Source organism: Lemur catta, chromosome 11, assembly GCF_020740605.2.
Source record: "Lemur catta isolate mLemCat1 chromosome 11, mLemCat1.pri, whole genome shotgun sequence".
In the NCBI taxonomy this organism is placed as follows: domain Eukaryota; kingdom Metazoa; phylum Chordata; class Mammalia; order Primates; family Lemuridae; genus Lemur; species Lemur catta.
Window position 1 is genome coordinate 90597570 of NC_059138.1, and position 16743 is coordinate 90614312.

The window sequence follows — 16743 nt, forward strand, 5'->3', positions numbered from 1 at the left end:
GGAAGGGAAGCTCCCAAAGAACAGCAGGACTTCCCACCCAAAGGCATCCCCAAAGCGCTCGGGCCCCGCAAGACAAAATTCACAGGCTCACTTTGCCTCCCGCAGCTCTGACCCACCTCCTTCACGGAGGCCGCGACAGGCAGCTGCCGTACTTCGTTTTAAGCTCTGGACTTTTACAAATGCTGGGCAACTTTCAGTTGCATTTACGGTCCTGTACTACCCAACATAGAAAAGAATATTTACCTAAGCAATAAAGAGAAAAAAATTAAGTATCTACAAATAAAATAATAGGTAGCTATCGAAAACTCATGATCTGTAAAACTGTAGTATATAAAAATGCTTATACTAGGCAAGGCCAGAAGATATAAAGTGCCAGGTACAGTGTGAAACACACTTTTTGACAGACTCCCGCATAGGCTCATCACAGCACAGAACACGCGTGAGAGAGAAACTCCGTGACAACTCAGACAGAAGTGGGGGCCACACAGCAGAACTGGAAAAATGGGTTACTCCATGAAAACATAATAACAACACAAATAACGTGAACTCCAGATGCGTCCACCATGGAGTTGGATTGGAATTGGAAGACCAAAAGTGAGTATTAGGATAAAATATCACAGGACATCTTTGTGACCTTGAAGAAGAGTAGACATTCTGAAATAAGGAACAAGAACACAAACTCAATGAAAAGATGGGTATATCTGAGCAAACCAAACTTCACAACTTTTGCATGACAAACATACTACAAACAAAATTAGACAAGAAATGTATTGGAATGTTTGCAACATACAAAAGTAGAGAGACAAGAAATGGACATTTTTGGAGGTCAAAAATGAGCAAAAATTCTGCCTAATGGATAAAAAAGATTTGGTATTCATAATGTAACGAATTCTTAGAAATCAAGAGGAAAAAATCATCTAACTTTTAAGTGAGCAAAGGATTTTAAAGGCTAGTTTGCTAAATAAACAGAAATGCTGCAGACAGCTTTCCTGTATCTTTTTAGATCTTCAATCTCACTCAATCACCAGATGAATGAAAAATACAATAAAAAAGGGGTGCCACTTTTCATCCATCACCTTGCGAAAAGAAAAAGCCACAGAATCTCATGAGAAAGAGACAATGACCTTCAACGGTGCAGACTCCACCAAGAACACTTCCAGGGAGGAACCCGCCCCTTCTCCAGCCCAGCTTAATCCCCACATCCGAGCGGGTGTGTGGTGAGCCGCTACTCCTGGCTTTTCCTGGACTTGATGGCTCGCAGATTCCATCTGCCTGAGCACTGGCTCCACAGCTGAGGGTCTGCAAACCACACATCAGCTCCCTTGTCAAACGGAGGTTTCCAAAGTCATGTTTATGAATCCTGGCTCCCCCTGCAGCAGCTACAGTCCAGCCGTCTGGCTCTCAAATGCCCAACATTTTTATATGTTGTCTTGGAACTGCTATTCTTCAAAATGTCTCCAAGAGCCTTGGGAATCCAGGCCACTGTCTTACAGGGACGTCAGAACCTTTTATGCAACACTCTACACATATTGACCAAGTTATAAACGAGCCCCTTTGAGTCACCCTCTGCTTCTCCGCACATCTACCCTCAAGTGCACCAGCCTCTCTGTGTCCCAGGAATGGGCTCCGTGAGGCGGGAGTAGAGAGAGAGGGATGCCCACAGCATGGGGCCGCCAGACAAGGCCTGCTCAACGCCCGCAGTCACTGCTTGGCCACACTGTCCCGATGTTGGCTTGTTGTCTGAATTGCTGCCATGTCCTAGAGTCCTAATACAGCACCTGGCACAAAGCAAGCCCCCAACAACACAAACCTACCAACCTGCCCTTCCATCTCCAAACCCTGATCTATCATCACTTAGCAAATTGTTACTGCGATGGACTCCAAGACAGGACATAACACTCTCGTCTTTCTCTCCTAGCAGGTGCTTAATAATGCCGGGTTAACTGAGTGGAATGACCATTACCAAATCTTTCCTATAAAACTCCCTCCACCCCATTTTCCCTCTGGTCTCATTTTTTGCTTCCTTTCTCAACTTTCATTTCCCCTGGGCTTTCCTACAGTTGCCTTTCTCATGCAGCGTTCCTTTACTCTGTGCCATTCCATTCCATTCCATTCCGTGCTCTCTCCTGCTGCACCACTGATCCAGGCACCCTCCTCTCCCAGAGGGAGCACGCCTGCTTGGTCTGACCCCAGATCTTCTCCGGATCCACCCTCCTCTAGGGACCAAATCCCCCAGAACTTCAACTCTCCAGGTTCACCCTACTAACACCAGAACTCCAAGATTCACCCGCACTAGTACCTTCCTCTGCCCTATCTGAAATACGACCAACTTTGGTTCGTAAAAGGGTATCAGTAGCGACTGGACCATATTAAAGCACCCAAGGAAACTCAGTGACATGTAGTGACACAGGCCACCTCAGAGTCCTAACTGATGGCACAGGCACACCAGCGAGGTTTTGAGCAGGTAAGAAAAGCCACAAGCAGACACTTACCCCCAGCGCTCACTGCTGCGTCCACCTTTTCTTTCCCTTTCTTAAAGTTCCACGAGGAGAGATAAAGGAGCCTTTGCACGTTAACGTAGTTTGTAAAATCCATGAAATGTTTTCCTATAACTTAGCTACATATGAAATTTGCATTGAAACAAGAGGGTAATTTATGAAAGTAGGGGACCTGAAGGTTAAGAATGAACCAGAAAAGGAACAATAAAAATATTGGCCTATGTCACAGAATATACCCCTAACCCTTCTCTACCATCTTCATCATTATCTCCATCACCATCGCCATGGCTACCATCACCATCGTCAACACCACCACCATCGTCACCATCATTATCACCACCAATCACACCATCACCATCACCATCATCACCATCATCACCACTGTCATCGTCACTATCACACTGTCATCACCATCAACATCACCATCACTGTCCTCACCATCACTATCGTTATCATCACTGTCACCATCACCACCATGGCCGTGATCACCATCACCATCAACTAAACCACCACTGTCGCCATCATCACCGCCAATTACACCATCACCATCATCACCATCACGATCACACTGTCATCACCATCATCATCACGACTGTGACCACTATCGTCACTATCACCGTCAATTACACACCGTCACCATTATCACCGTTACTAATAACATCATCATCATCACCATCACTGCCACTGCCGAATGCTTCAGTGAGCTGGTCAGTGTGCTTCGTGTTCCACACGCATTTACTCTGCTCCTCCTCACAATGACTCTAAGGGGAAATTCAAGCAGAGAGAGACAGAGCAGGAACCCCAGCAGGCCGGCTCCACGGTCCACACTCCCCCATGCTCGCGGCTTCTTCAGAAATGAGCCAAAGAACACTTCTACCAAAACATCACATCGCTCTTATGCACGATGACTTGCATAATCTATTGAAGGGCTATTGCTGTCTCTAGGTAGCGTGTACACACAGGGATCAACATGAAAATGTGTATGACATATATGCAAATTGTAAGGAGAGAACACTAGGAAGCTATTTTTTTCATGGTCTCTATATAGTGTATTGAGAAAAGAGAAGATGCTGGAGATTAACTCAACCTGCAAACCATAAAGATCCCAACGCTGAGGAACAGAAACAGGATTCCACAGTCCAGGGCCACCGCTGCTTGCAGAGGAGCCAATCCCTGACTGTGCCAGCCTCCCTGCGACCACACCCACAGTGACCACCAGTACCCCAACTCCAACTCAGGGAGCAGTGACCCCAAATCCTGCCTCGTCTACACCCACAGTGACCGCCAGTACCCCAACTCCAACTCAGGGAGCAGCGACCCCAAATCCTGCCTCGTCTACACCCACAGTGACCGCCAGTACCCCAGCTCCAACTCAGGGAGCAGTGACCCCAAATCCTGCCTCGTCTACACCCACAGTGAATGCCAGTACCCCAACTCCAACTCAGGGAGCAGTGACCCCAAATCCTGCCTCGTCTACACCCACAGTGACCGCCAGTACCCCAACTCCAACTCAGGGAGCAGCGACCCCAAATCCTGCCTCGTCTACACCCACAGTGACCGCCAGTACCCCAGCTCCAACTCAGGGAGCAGTGACCCCAAATCCTGCCTCGTCTACACCCACAGTGAATGCCAGTACCCCAACTCCAACTCAGGGGCATCCGCCTGTGCCAGGGGCACCAGGCCGACAAGGCAGAGCCTGCCCCTCAGGCCTCCTGGGTTCCGGCTGGGGGCGAGGCCTCTGTCCCTCCAGCAAATGTCCAGCCAGCTAGCTCCTGGCTGGCTGCTGACAGTTCTGGAGGGAAAAGGACAGTGCTGGGAGACATGCTGGGGCCGGGAGGCACCTTCCTGAGGACCTGGTGCTAGAGCTGAAACCCACAGGGCGAGGGGAGCTGGCCGGGGAGGCGCAGTCTAGCACACGGCGGAGAGTGTGGGGCTGGCCGCTCACAGTGCCTGGGGCAGTCAGGGTAGACCGCACGGGAGGGCCAGCCTCAAAAGGGCCACCGTGAGGGACACAGGTGCGGATTCCTCCTGCTGGCTGGCTCGGTTTCCCAGAGCTGCTCTCCCAGCACACACAGGAGAGGAGAGAGTGTGCAAACAGGAGCGTGGACCCACGGGCAGCCCAGCCTGGGCGGGCAAAGGCTCCAGTCCAGGGAAGCCGGGTTAGGAAGGAGAAATGGGAGGCCCCAGGTCGGGCAATGGTGGTGGGGGCTCAGCCTGCAGGGAGGCGGCCAGCAAGTGCAGAGCAGCAGGCAGGGCTGGGGCCGAGCTTGGCTGGGAGCTGTCCCGGTCACACTGTCTCTGTTAGGAGCCGCAGATCTGGGTCCCAGGTATCAACAGGGATGGGATACCTGCCCCCGCTGAGGCAGAGGTGGTGGTGCCGGATCCCCCGGCTTCCTTGGAGGAAAGCAGGAACTTAGCTTTGCCGCTTGCACTAAGTCAGAAAACTAAAGCCTCTGTGCCTCGGCACCCTTTGAAAGTCCAGTGGCTCCTGCAGTACGATGCTCCCTTCCCTGTCCTTCCTCCTAACGCATTTCAGACCTGCCCGCCTCTGAGCCACAAGCCTCTGCACAGGAAGGCAGTTCCACCCGCAACCTCTAGGCCGGGCCGGCCAGCCTCATCGCCTCCTGGAACTTCCCGTCCCCAGAGCTCTGCTGATGGGGGCTTATGTCAGCCCCCGCCACCCGCGCCATGGTGTCTCCTGTCACAGGCGGCATCATCCTCGGCAGACCCAGGACCACCCGGAACACCCGCACAGGCTCTAGCACATACACTGACATAATTAAAGAGATAATGAAAAAGATCATGTCTCAGAGACTCTTGGAACACAGACTCCTGATCATTAAAAAAAACAGTAGTTATTATTTATTAACATAATTACTGCTTGCTGACACAGAGGGATGGGCCTCGGGCCGTCCTGCTGGGCCCTGCATCTTCCTTAACAATGAGACGACACGCAGCAAGACAAGCCTGTTGAGCACCCTGTCCAGAGACAGCACTGTCTGTTCCCTCCTCGCTTTCAAGAAGCAAAGCAGCTCCCATAAACACGCTCGTGCTCTCTGCCTCTCTCCATGTCGCTCTCTTTTTTTTCTGAGACAGAGTCTCGGTCTGTTGCCTGGGCTAGAGGGCAGTGAAACAATCATAGCTCACAGCAACCTCAAACTCCCGGGCTCAAGTGATCCTCCTGCCTCATCCTCCTGAGTAGCTGGGAGTACAGGCACCCACCACCACACCCAGCTAATTTTTTCTATTTTTAGTAGAGACGGGGTCTCACTCTTGCTCAGGCTGGTCTCGAACCCCTGAGCTCAGGCGATCCTCCCTCCTCGGCTGCCCAGAGTGCTGGGATTACAGGTGTGAGCCACCGCACCCCGCCCCATCTCTCTTAAGATAAGATAATGGGCGTGGTACAGCAGCTGAACTCTACAAAGTGCCCTGCACAGGAAGGAGGCTCTCATACGTACACTCACAACAGCGAATATCTGTGTGCTCAGGCAAACGCAACCATGCAACACACGTGTACACACACATGCATTCACACAATCACACGCACACGCATTCCCGTGCATGAACACAATCATGCATGCACGCACTGCACACATTCGACCCTGTATACATGTACCCACACACACTCACGTGCACACATACAGGAATGCACGTAGCACCTACACACTCACATGCAGGCACACACAAGCACACACACACATTCAGGCACACAGAACCACCTGCACCACCACACCGTTCTGACACGCCCCCTTGACACTCCCTAATATTTCACACATACCACATATTAAAAATGCCCACAAAAGAGTGTGTTTGCAACTGGAGGATCCAGCTGGGGTCCTCTCCGGCCTCTGTGAGTCTGTGCAACTGCAGGATGGTGGGAGACACAAGCCCTGACCAGGGGAAGGTGCCAAGACAAGGAGCAGCTTCCAGTTTGAGGAGGGGGACAGGCTTGGACGCTGGGGCGCTGTTTTCTCCAAGCTGTTCTGTGTCACTGATCCCATTTACTTTGAAAATAATAAATACTACTTTTAGGTGGTAAGAGCAGAATACTGAGGTCCTGAAAAGGACGTCGGAGATAGCTCCTGAGGAAACTCAGACCTCATTTGTGCAAAGAGGAGAAGGAAAACTTGCTCTTCAAGAAGGATAATCAGTACAGGGTAACCCAAGCCACTGCTGCAAGTCTTGGAAAATGCAAAGAGTCCTCGACCACATTACAGCTAAGCCACTTGCATACAGAGGCCAGCCCAAGACCCGTGGTGCCAGCCCCACGAAACCACCTGGGGCAGTTTCCTCTGGGGCATTCCGAGGAAACAATCCTAAACACCGGCAACAAAGCTAAGTGCCGCAAAGCTGGCCACGTGCTGGACGCCAACCTCTTTTGGCCCTCGCAACAGCCCTCAGGGTAAAGTCATTACACCCATGTTCTAGATCCGAGTAGGAGGAGACTTTGCCACTGTCAGGGCCAGGGCCAGAACTCAAGCCCAGCTCCCCTGGCCTCGCCTTTGCTCCTAAATCAGTCCTGTCCCCACACAGCACATAAGACGCAGGTGTCACTTCACAGGGAATCCTGGGGTGTGTGCCTTTGCCCCAGACGTCGCTGCAGGGCGAGGAAGCCAAGAACAGGCCTACGGTGCCCCTGCCAGTGCCACACGGCTCCACAGCGGCTCTCCCCATGCCACCCAGAGGCCGGCCGGCACAGGACCAGGGCTCTCAGGTCAACCCCCAGCCCCGCCAGCTCCGGTTCCCAGGCTCTCTGCTGCGCCAGCTCCACGGCTCCAGCTTCAACACCGCTTCCTCTCCCATCTTTCCACACGTGAGCGCCGTATTTGGGGGCCAAAACGTGAGCACTGCTATGAGAATGGGTTTCAAACGAGAGACTTCCTGGGCCCCCCATCCCTGCGGTCTTCCTAGAGGGGTGGGACACAGAGGGCTGCTGTCCCGAGGAGCAAGCCTGAAGGAGGAAGATGACGGTCCGAGGGCACCAGTGCTACTTCCCACCACGTTGTGTCTACGGGCCACAGTGAGCAGCCAAGCAGAAAGGCGGTGGCTGACACGGCCCTCCTGCACCAGACAACCGCGCATGAGGATGGCCTGGTGATGGGCCACCGCTCTTGTAGACAGTGGGGCTGTCACCCAGTGCAGCCTGTTTGCAAACTCAGGCTTAAGAAATTTTGAATCACACGATGTCTCCCCCGTTTACTCAGAGCAGACTGTGGGGCACGTTCTCTGCTCTGGAGGAGGCTCTAAATGAATTCCCCAGGCAGCTCCCTGGCCTCTGGATCCCACTGCATTCAGCCACGGGGGGCCCAGGGGGAGCCACAGTCGCAGAGGATGGTGAGGGTGCCCTCCTCGCAAGGTCACGGCTGCTGGCCCACCAGAGGCCCCTGCTCTCCTCAAGACCCCCGACCTCCCCAGCACCCTCCCTCTTCCCTTTAGGCCTAGGACTGGTAACAGCTCACAGGGGCCTCTCAGCCGGATCTCTGCCTGGTCCTCCCACACCCACAGCTCTGCCCACGCAGGGTGGGCCTGCCCACCCCGGGTGTGTTCCCACAGGGCCACAGAGGGGGAGTCAGCCTCAGAGTCAGCACACACTGGTCATCAGGACTGACACTCACACCCGGGGGACGCAGGGGTGCCTCTGGTCAAGAGCCTGGCTCTCCCACAGGAGCGGCACAGCAGAGTAGGTGTGTGTGAGGTTGCTGGGGCGGGAGGAGAGGGGCCTGACCAATGCCCAAGACACACACCTCCTCAACTGCCCACAACTGAGCCCATCCTGTCTCGGGGAAGAGGAGCCTCAGCCCCGCCACGTGGGCTGTGTCCAGGCAGAAGGAGGAGAGGCCCAGCGCTCTGGGAGGCAGGTGAAGGCCTCAAGGTGCTGATTCTGCAACGCAGACCCTGCAGGGGCAGGTAGGGAGGCAGAGGTGCCGCAGGCCTGGGCTAGGGAGTCACCGGGAAGCAGTGAGGGGAAGGAGAGGCGGCAGTGGGTGACGTGCCAACCACTCACCGAGCACATTCTACAGCACTGACTGCCAAGGGGAAGGGGCCGTGTCAGAGGAGGGGCAACCCAGCCTTCCCACTGGCCCCCAGGGGAACTCGGGCCCTTTAACTTGGTAGATTCCCAAGAGACCCTTAGAGGTTTGACTCTAGCGCATCTTTCCACCACAGCCGCCCTCTCCAAAGCAGCCTCAGGAACCACCTGCCAGGTGGTCTGCAGGGAAGGAGGGGCCGAGGGGAGGTCTCAATGCCACAGAAGCCCACAGGCCAAGACCCTGCAAATTCTCCACAGAGGAAATCCCAAACCCCACAGCGGAAATGATGCCAACCTGCCCCCACTGTGTGATGCACCCCCGGCCCACACTCAAGCGACACGAGATGTTACAGTTACATGTCCATTACACAGATTTACTAATGTGCAGTCACAAAAGAATTAGCAAGTTCCATTAATTAGCTGATGTCTGAGCCTCAGGTAGCCAAGCTGATAGCTTTGTTTGCTGGCAGGATCTGCAAGGAGCCATAGCAAAATGAACCCGGATTCTAAAGAACAGAAAGAAATTCATTTGCAAACTTTGGTAAGAGATCTGAAAGTCAAACTGAATAAACAGAGTTACTGTGACACTACAGAACAGACCAGAGAATAAATAGTGAATTACTGCTTGCTGTCCTCTCTCCCATCTGAGTAGCTTTGCTCTTTCTGGAAAAAATGGCCCCGAGAACACATACAGCCAGTTGTGGGGTCGGGGGTGGACAGAGGCTAAGAAGGGAAATTCCATGATTTAATTTCTGGAAACTCTAAAAAAAAGTTTCATTTTGTTTTTTGTTTGTTTTGCTTTGGTTTAATCAATAAAATAATCATAGACATGGACTTACCTCGGCAAGAAATACCTTGACCATCAATAATTTGTTTGCAAACTCCACAGACTTTGGATTTTTTAAAGGCCTTTTTCTTAAAATTGTGCAGACTCGCAGTTAATTCTTCCAGCTGAAAAAGTAAAGGAAGAAACTGTCAACACTTCAATTTATAGTTTGTTTCTTTTTTTTTTTTTTTCCTTTTTAGGAGATAATAAATCTAGTGAAGTTTGTAAAGAACTAAAACAGGAACTTTACCAAGCAAACAGAGAACAAGAAACCATCCTACACTAAAATTCCCATGGTGAGCCACAGATACCCTGTCAGCATTCTTGAATCCAGAGTCCCAGGTGGAAGTTCACTCTCACCCAACTTTGTAAATCCCCACCACAGAGTGCCCTGGGAGCATCACGTCAATCAACACTACGTGACAATTTACTCCCTTTCAGACCAGAGATATACAACCACTTACTTCTGTGACAAAATGATCCATATACACTTCCAGAGTCTTAATGCTTTCTCTTCTAGATGAAATGATTAGCAAACAGAACCATTATGTTAAAAGGAAATTGACTGGTTTTCCTGGTTCAAAGGTGTCCTACAATCACCACTAAGCTCCTGAGCCTCTCTGAACTCCTTTGCAGAATAAGGAACTGTCGGAGACCAGCCTGTGATGCACATGTGGCTCTGCCTTAAACACAGTTACCAGCATTAGAACTAGACAGAAATTAACCACTCCTCCACCATATTCATGTTTGCAGAATCAAGGCTCATACTGTATCTGATAACCTTGTAAGAATTCAATTTGCTTTCAGAAATCAAATACCAATCATGACACCTATTTGCCGATATGTGACAGTGTATTCTGTCAGGACCTAATAGCCACACAGCTTCATGGAGGCCATTATTGGCCCATCAGAATAATTAAAATTTACTGAGAAGATGAAATGGTATCGAGAATGTGGAAGAAATGATCACCTTGGAAAAAGGTTTGACAATTTCTTATAAACTCAAACACACACCTATCTTATGACCCAGTAATTCCACTCCTACATACACTAAGAAAAAAATAAATGCCTATCTAAACAAAAGACTTGTGCAAGAATGGTCATAGCAGCCTTATTTAAAAGTGCCCAAAACAGGAAATAGCCCAAATGTCCATCAAACAGAGAATGGATAAAAATGGTATATTCATGCAATGGAATACTGTTCAGGAATACACAAGCACACACAAATAATACACATAACAACATGGATGAACATCAAAAGCACTAATGACACTGACTGAAAGATGTCAGACGCAAAAGTACACAGTGATTCTATTTATAGGACATTCACGAACAGGCAAACTGCTCTGTGTGAATAGAAGTCACAATGGTTACCTCTAGGGTAGGGGTAGTGACTGCTGCAGTGTGAAACCTCTCTGGGTGGAGGGAGGGTCCTGCTTCACACTCTGCGTGGTGGTTACAGCCGTGCACACATTTAAAGTCATTAAGCTATGTGCTTAAGATATTTACATTTTGCTGTCTAAAGACATATAAGGTAAAAATATGTATGTTAATAAAGGGACAATCCTGGAAAAATGTTGGTAAAGATCTGGTGAAACAATGTCAAGCAACGTGATCACATTTTTATTTTTTAAAAAATATCTATAGGAACTTCCACTTTTGATCCAGATGTAGTACCAGGGACTGGATTTATCCTCACACCTGAAATAACCAAAAAAAAATTTGCACAAAATATACAAAACAACAGCTTTTAAGACACTACATCAAGAAATGAAGAATAGTGATACCTCCCTCAGAGACAAGAAAAAATAAGGGGAACTCTACAGTTGCCCCCAGATTACTGCCCTGAATGAGTGTTCAGGCTGCAGAGGAGAAGGAAACCCAGGCTGAGCCCAGTGTACTACCTGCATTAAGGAAAAGGAGCTAAGAGGTCAGGAAGAAGAAGGCAGCAAAAGTTTGCTAGGCAGAGTGCCACAGAACAGAGAGCTGCATGCAACTACTAGATCTGCCTGCAGAAGGTCCCTCGCAAGCATTCAGCTGAGTACTGATACGCACTCGTGTGTGCCTGTGTGTGCGTGTGTGTGTGTGTGTGTGTGTGTGTGTGTGTGTGTGTGTGTGTACGTACACTACCCAAGGCTGGCGAAAGAACCACCAGACAAGATTAGAGGAAACAGTGCCCAATGCTCACAGAGAGCTGGGAATAGTGCCTATTCCCACAGCCAGATCAGGAAACTTCAAAATTCACAGAGTATTTCATAGAAAATACAGAAGGATCTTGCCTTACTAGAGGGGGAATAATTAGCCTCTGGACTTAACACTACCCTATCCTACTCACTCTATCTGAAGAGCACTACCCAAAAGGATCAAAAAGTTTCCAACCCAGAACAAAGGTCAAGAATACTTGAAGGAGTATAAAAGTATCCAGTGTCCAATAAGGTAAAATTCACAATGTCTGGGATCCAGTCAAAAATTATCAGGCACTCAAAAAGACAGCAAAACACAACCTATAAAGAGAATAATAAATCAATTGAAACTGACCCAGAACTGACAGAGATATCAGAATTAGTAGACAAGGGGCTGGGCACGGTGGCTCACGCTTGTAATCCTAGCACTCTGGGAGACCGAGGTGGGTGGATTGTTTGAGCTCAGGAGTTCGAGACCAGCCTGAGCAAGAGCGAGACCCCGTCTCTACTAAAAACAGAAAGAAATTAGCTGGACAACTAAAAATATATATAGAAAAAATTAGCTGGGCATGGTGGCACATGCCTGTAGTCCCAGCTACTTGGGAGGCTGAGGCAGAAGGATTGCTTGAGCCCAGGAGTTTGAGGTTGCTGTGAGCTAGGCTGACGCCATGGCACTCTAACCCAGGCAACAGAGTGAGACTCTGTCTCAAAAAAAAAAAGAATTAGCAGACAAGGATACTGAGATTTAGTATTATATTAATAATTGTATCCCATATGTTCAAAAAGTTAAGTAGAAACCTGAAAGATATAAAAAGATCCAAGTTAAAAATCCATAGAAGGAAACGTAAAAATATGAAGGGAAAAATACACTGGATGGGATTTCTGGCAGATTAGACACTGCAGAATAGATGAATGAACTTAAAGACATCACAATACAAACTTCCCAAAATAAAGCACAGGATGAGACAACCTAAATAAACAAACAAGCATCAGTAAGCCATGAGAGAACTTCAAACAGCATAACACATGTACAATTGGAGTCCTTGGAGGCGAGCAAGGGCAGAGAAGGGAGTGTGTTTGAAGAAATAATGTCTTCAACTCTTCCAGAACAGGAGGAAAATTCTAAACCCACAGATTCAAGAAATTCAACAAATCCCTAGCACGAGAAATGTGGCAGAAACTACACCAAGGCACGTGATAATCAAATTGCTCAAACCCAGTTACAAAATCTTAAAAACAGCAAGAGGGGAGAAAAAGACATATGACATGCAAGGCCCAACCATTAGGATAACAGCAGATTTCTTATTTAAAAAAAAAAAAAAAAGTAAGTGAGAAGCCAGGAACAATGCAAAATACTGAAAGAAAACTTGTCACTCTAGAATTCTGTACTCAGCAAAAATATTTTTCAAAAACTAAAACTGAATCAAAAACTTCTTAAGATATACAAAAGCTGACAGTTAAAAAAGTTCATCACCACCTGACACATAGTCCTTGAGCAAAGGGCAATGGTAGATGGAAACACCGAAGAATACAGAGCTCCAGAAACGGCACTCACGTAGATAAATACGCAAGATTTTTTCTTACTATTTAAAGCTCACTAAAAGAGAATTAACAGTTTAAACAAAAAAATAATGTAATGTGAAATTTAACATATGTCAAAGTAAAATGTATGATAAAATAGCACAAAGCCCAGGAAAGGAGGAAAAGAAATACACTATTATAAGGCTCTCATAACATTCATGAAGTAATATATCATTTGAAGGTGGATTGTGCTAAGTTAGAGAAGTATACTATAAGCCCTAAAATAACCACTAAAATAATGAATTATAGGTAATATGCCAACAAAGGAGATAAAATGAAATCATCAAAAATATTCAATTAGTCTAAAAGTGACAAAAGAAAAGGAAAAGGAGGAAAGGAAGAGCAAAGAACAAGCAGGAGAAACAGAACACAGTGACAAGACGATAGAGTCAAACCTTAACCATATTAATAATCACATTCATGTGAATAATCTAAATACTTCAGTGAAGTCAAATATTGTCAGATTAAAAAAAAAGACAAAACCTAGGGGGAAAAAATGCCATGCTGACGTTAATCAAAGAAAAGTTGGAGGCAAAGTCGGCTTCAGATCAAAGAACATTACCAAGGATACAGAATGCCATTTTATAGTAACAAAAGTATTAATTCATCAAAAGGTCATAAGAATCCTAAATATTTAAACACTTCTGACAAAACTTCAAAATACATGAAACAAAAACTGATAGAAATGCAAAGGGAAATAGGCCAATGTATAAATACCATCAGAAATGGCATTCCTCCTTGCTACAGACTACATTGTCCCCTCCCCCCCATTCATATGTTGAGGCCCTAACCTCCAACATGATTTGAACACAGGGCCTTTACAGAGGTAATCAAGGTTAGAGGAGTTTATAAGGGTGGGGCCCTAATCCAATATGACTGGTGTATTTCTGAAAAAAAGGAAAAGATACCAGAGATACACGCACGCAGAAGAAAGACCATGTGAGGGCCAGGGAGAAAACAGCCGTCTGCAAGCCAAGGAGAGAGGCCTCAGAAGAAACCAACCCTGCCGACACCTTGATCTTGCACTTCCAGCCTCTAGCACTGAGACAATAAATTTCTATTTTTTGAGTCACCCTGTCTGTGGTATTTTGTTATGGCAGCCCTGAAAAACTAATACACCCTCCCAATAACCAATAGAACAAGTAGTCAGAAAATAAGCAGGAATACAGAAGATTTGAACAGCATTACCAAACAACTTCATCTAACTGACTCTTGTAGAACATTTAACCCAAGAGCAATAGAATACACATTATTTTCAAGTGTTTGCCAAGGTAGACCATATTCTAGGACATAAAATAAAATTAAGTAAATAGCATATCCAAGTCATACTAAAAAGTTCTCTGGCCACAGAGAAACAGAAACAGAAACAGAAACAGAAAACAGAAACAGAGAGATCTCTGGAAAATCCACACATATTTGGGAACTAAATAATACATTTCTAAATAATACATCATGACAAGCCAGGTTTATTCCAGGAATGCAAGGTCAGTTTAACATTCAAAAATCAATCAATAAACTAAAAAAGAAAACTGTATGGTCTTCTCACTTGATGCAGAAAAACCACTGACAAAATCCAATATTCATTTCCTGATAAAAACACTCAGGAAAGTAGGAACAGAAAGTGACTTCCTCAACTTGATAAAATATATCTACATAAAACCTACAGCAAATAACATACTTAATGCTGAAAGACCGAATGTTTTCCTCTTAAGTTCTGGAACAAGGCAAACATGCCTGCAATCAACATTTCTAACAATTAACATTGTTAGAGGCACCAACCAATGCAATCGGGCAAGAAAAAGACATAACAAGCATCCGGTTTGGAAAGGAGAAAGTAAAACTGTCTCATCACTGAGGACACAATTGCCTACGTAGAAAAATCTGATGAAATCTACAAAAAGCTTCTAGAACAAACAAGTGAGTTTAGCAAAATTGGAGGATACAAGATCAATATACAAACTCATTGTGTTTCTATGTGCTAGCAATGAATATTCAGAAATTGAAATTCAAAAAACATTACCATTTATAATAGCATTAAAATATTAAATATTTAGGGATAAATCTGACAAAAGATGTGAAAGACCTATAAAGTACAAACTGGAACACTGCTGAAAGAAATTAAAGAAGATCTAAATTATTGGACAGAGATATTCATAGGTTGGAAGACTCAATATAATTAAGATGCAATTCTTCCCATGTATCCTATAGATTCAACACAATCTCAATCAAAATCCCAGCAGAATTTTTGTTTTATAAAAATTGGCAAACTGATTCTAAACTGCATGTATAAATGCAAAGCACTTAGAATTGCCAAAACTGTGAGGACTGCACACGTTTAAGAGCGTAATTTAACCAAGTTCTCTAATACATTTTGAAAATGTGTCTTTAGTGTTAAAAACACTAAACTGAATGTCAATTAAAATGTTCTCTTGGGAATCCTACAAAATGAAGGAATACAGGGATTTTGAGTGAACATCTGAATTGTGATTTTCAACAAAGAAAACTCTCACCTTAGATCTGATTACTCTCTTTCAAGGGGAAAATGCACAGACCACAGCTCTTTACTGCTTCACCCAAGGCAGACATAACTAATCAATCATGGCTCTTGTTCTCAGTTGGCCTTAGAATCCTTCTCAGTGGAGAACTCCAAGAGCCACTACCAACGAAGTGGGACTGGCAGAGGTCTCACTCCCACCTGCCATTCCAACCTTAAAGCATGCCACAGGACCATCTCCATTTTTGCCCTGAATTCAAGCTGTCTGGAATTCTGGTAACTGGCAGTTTTCTACTGTGATCATTTCTAGTCTCAACCTCCCCCCAGTCCTTCCTGACCACTTCAGGTGCCTCAGCAGTCTTATCACAGTCTTGTCATTTCACCAATTATCTCCTTGTCTTTTTGTTGATCTAGTCTAGACTGTCAAATAAAGGACAGTGTCCTGAAACACGCAAAAGCCTTCTCATAGGTTCTGTCACCTTCAGTGCAAGCTCTGTGGCCCTGGGCAAGTCACAACCTCTCTTAAATGAAAAGGATACCCTTCCCACCTGTCTCTTAACAGAGCTACTGTAAATGACCAAATGCTATGGCATGTATCAGTCCTTAGGAATCACATGGGCAGCTTTTGTTTTTTAAAACCACTGGCCTAGGCTCCACCCCAGACCAATTAAATCAGATTACCTGGAGGTAGATTCCAGAATACTGGAATGTTTTCAGACAACCCCAGGTAATTCTAATCTGCAGCCAAGACTGAGAAGCACCACTCTATATAACAGACTACACTAGGTATATAAGCATCTATGTACACTGAAGGCACTGCACTGTTATTATGTACTTGTTCGTATGTTTGTGTCTGCTTTCTTCAAAAGAGGTTACATAGTTTTTGACAGCAGAGGTCATGTATTCAATGCCCTGCAAAGAAGGGTAAAGAGGCTACTAATCATGAAGTGCGTGACATTAATAGCGTGTTTCTGTGTCATTACCATAATCACCACTGTTCTACACAGGGCATGGTGAGATGCAAGAATGAGCCCACACACCCAAGGGATGGACTCAGGCCCCACATCCCTCAACCCCCAGCCTCACACTCAGACAGGAGGAGGCATTCAAATATCTGACAATCACATCCCTCT

General features: G+C 46.5%; 1 protein-coding gene across 1 annotated transcript in view; it reads right to left on the bottom strand.

Annotated features, from left to right (window-relative positions):
• Positions 1-16743, bottom strand: part of TNS3 (tensin 3) — a 260707-nt gene that overhangs the window by 202318 nt on the left and 41646 nt on the right. The window contains 1 exon segment of the mRNA XM_045565361.1: positions 9366-9477. The gene's annotated coding sequence lies outside the window, so the exon portion shown is untranslated.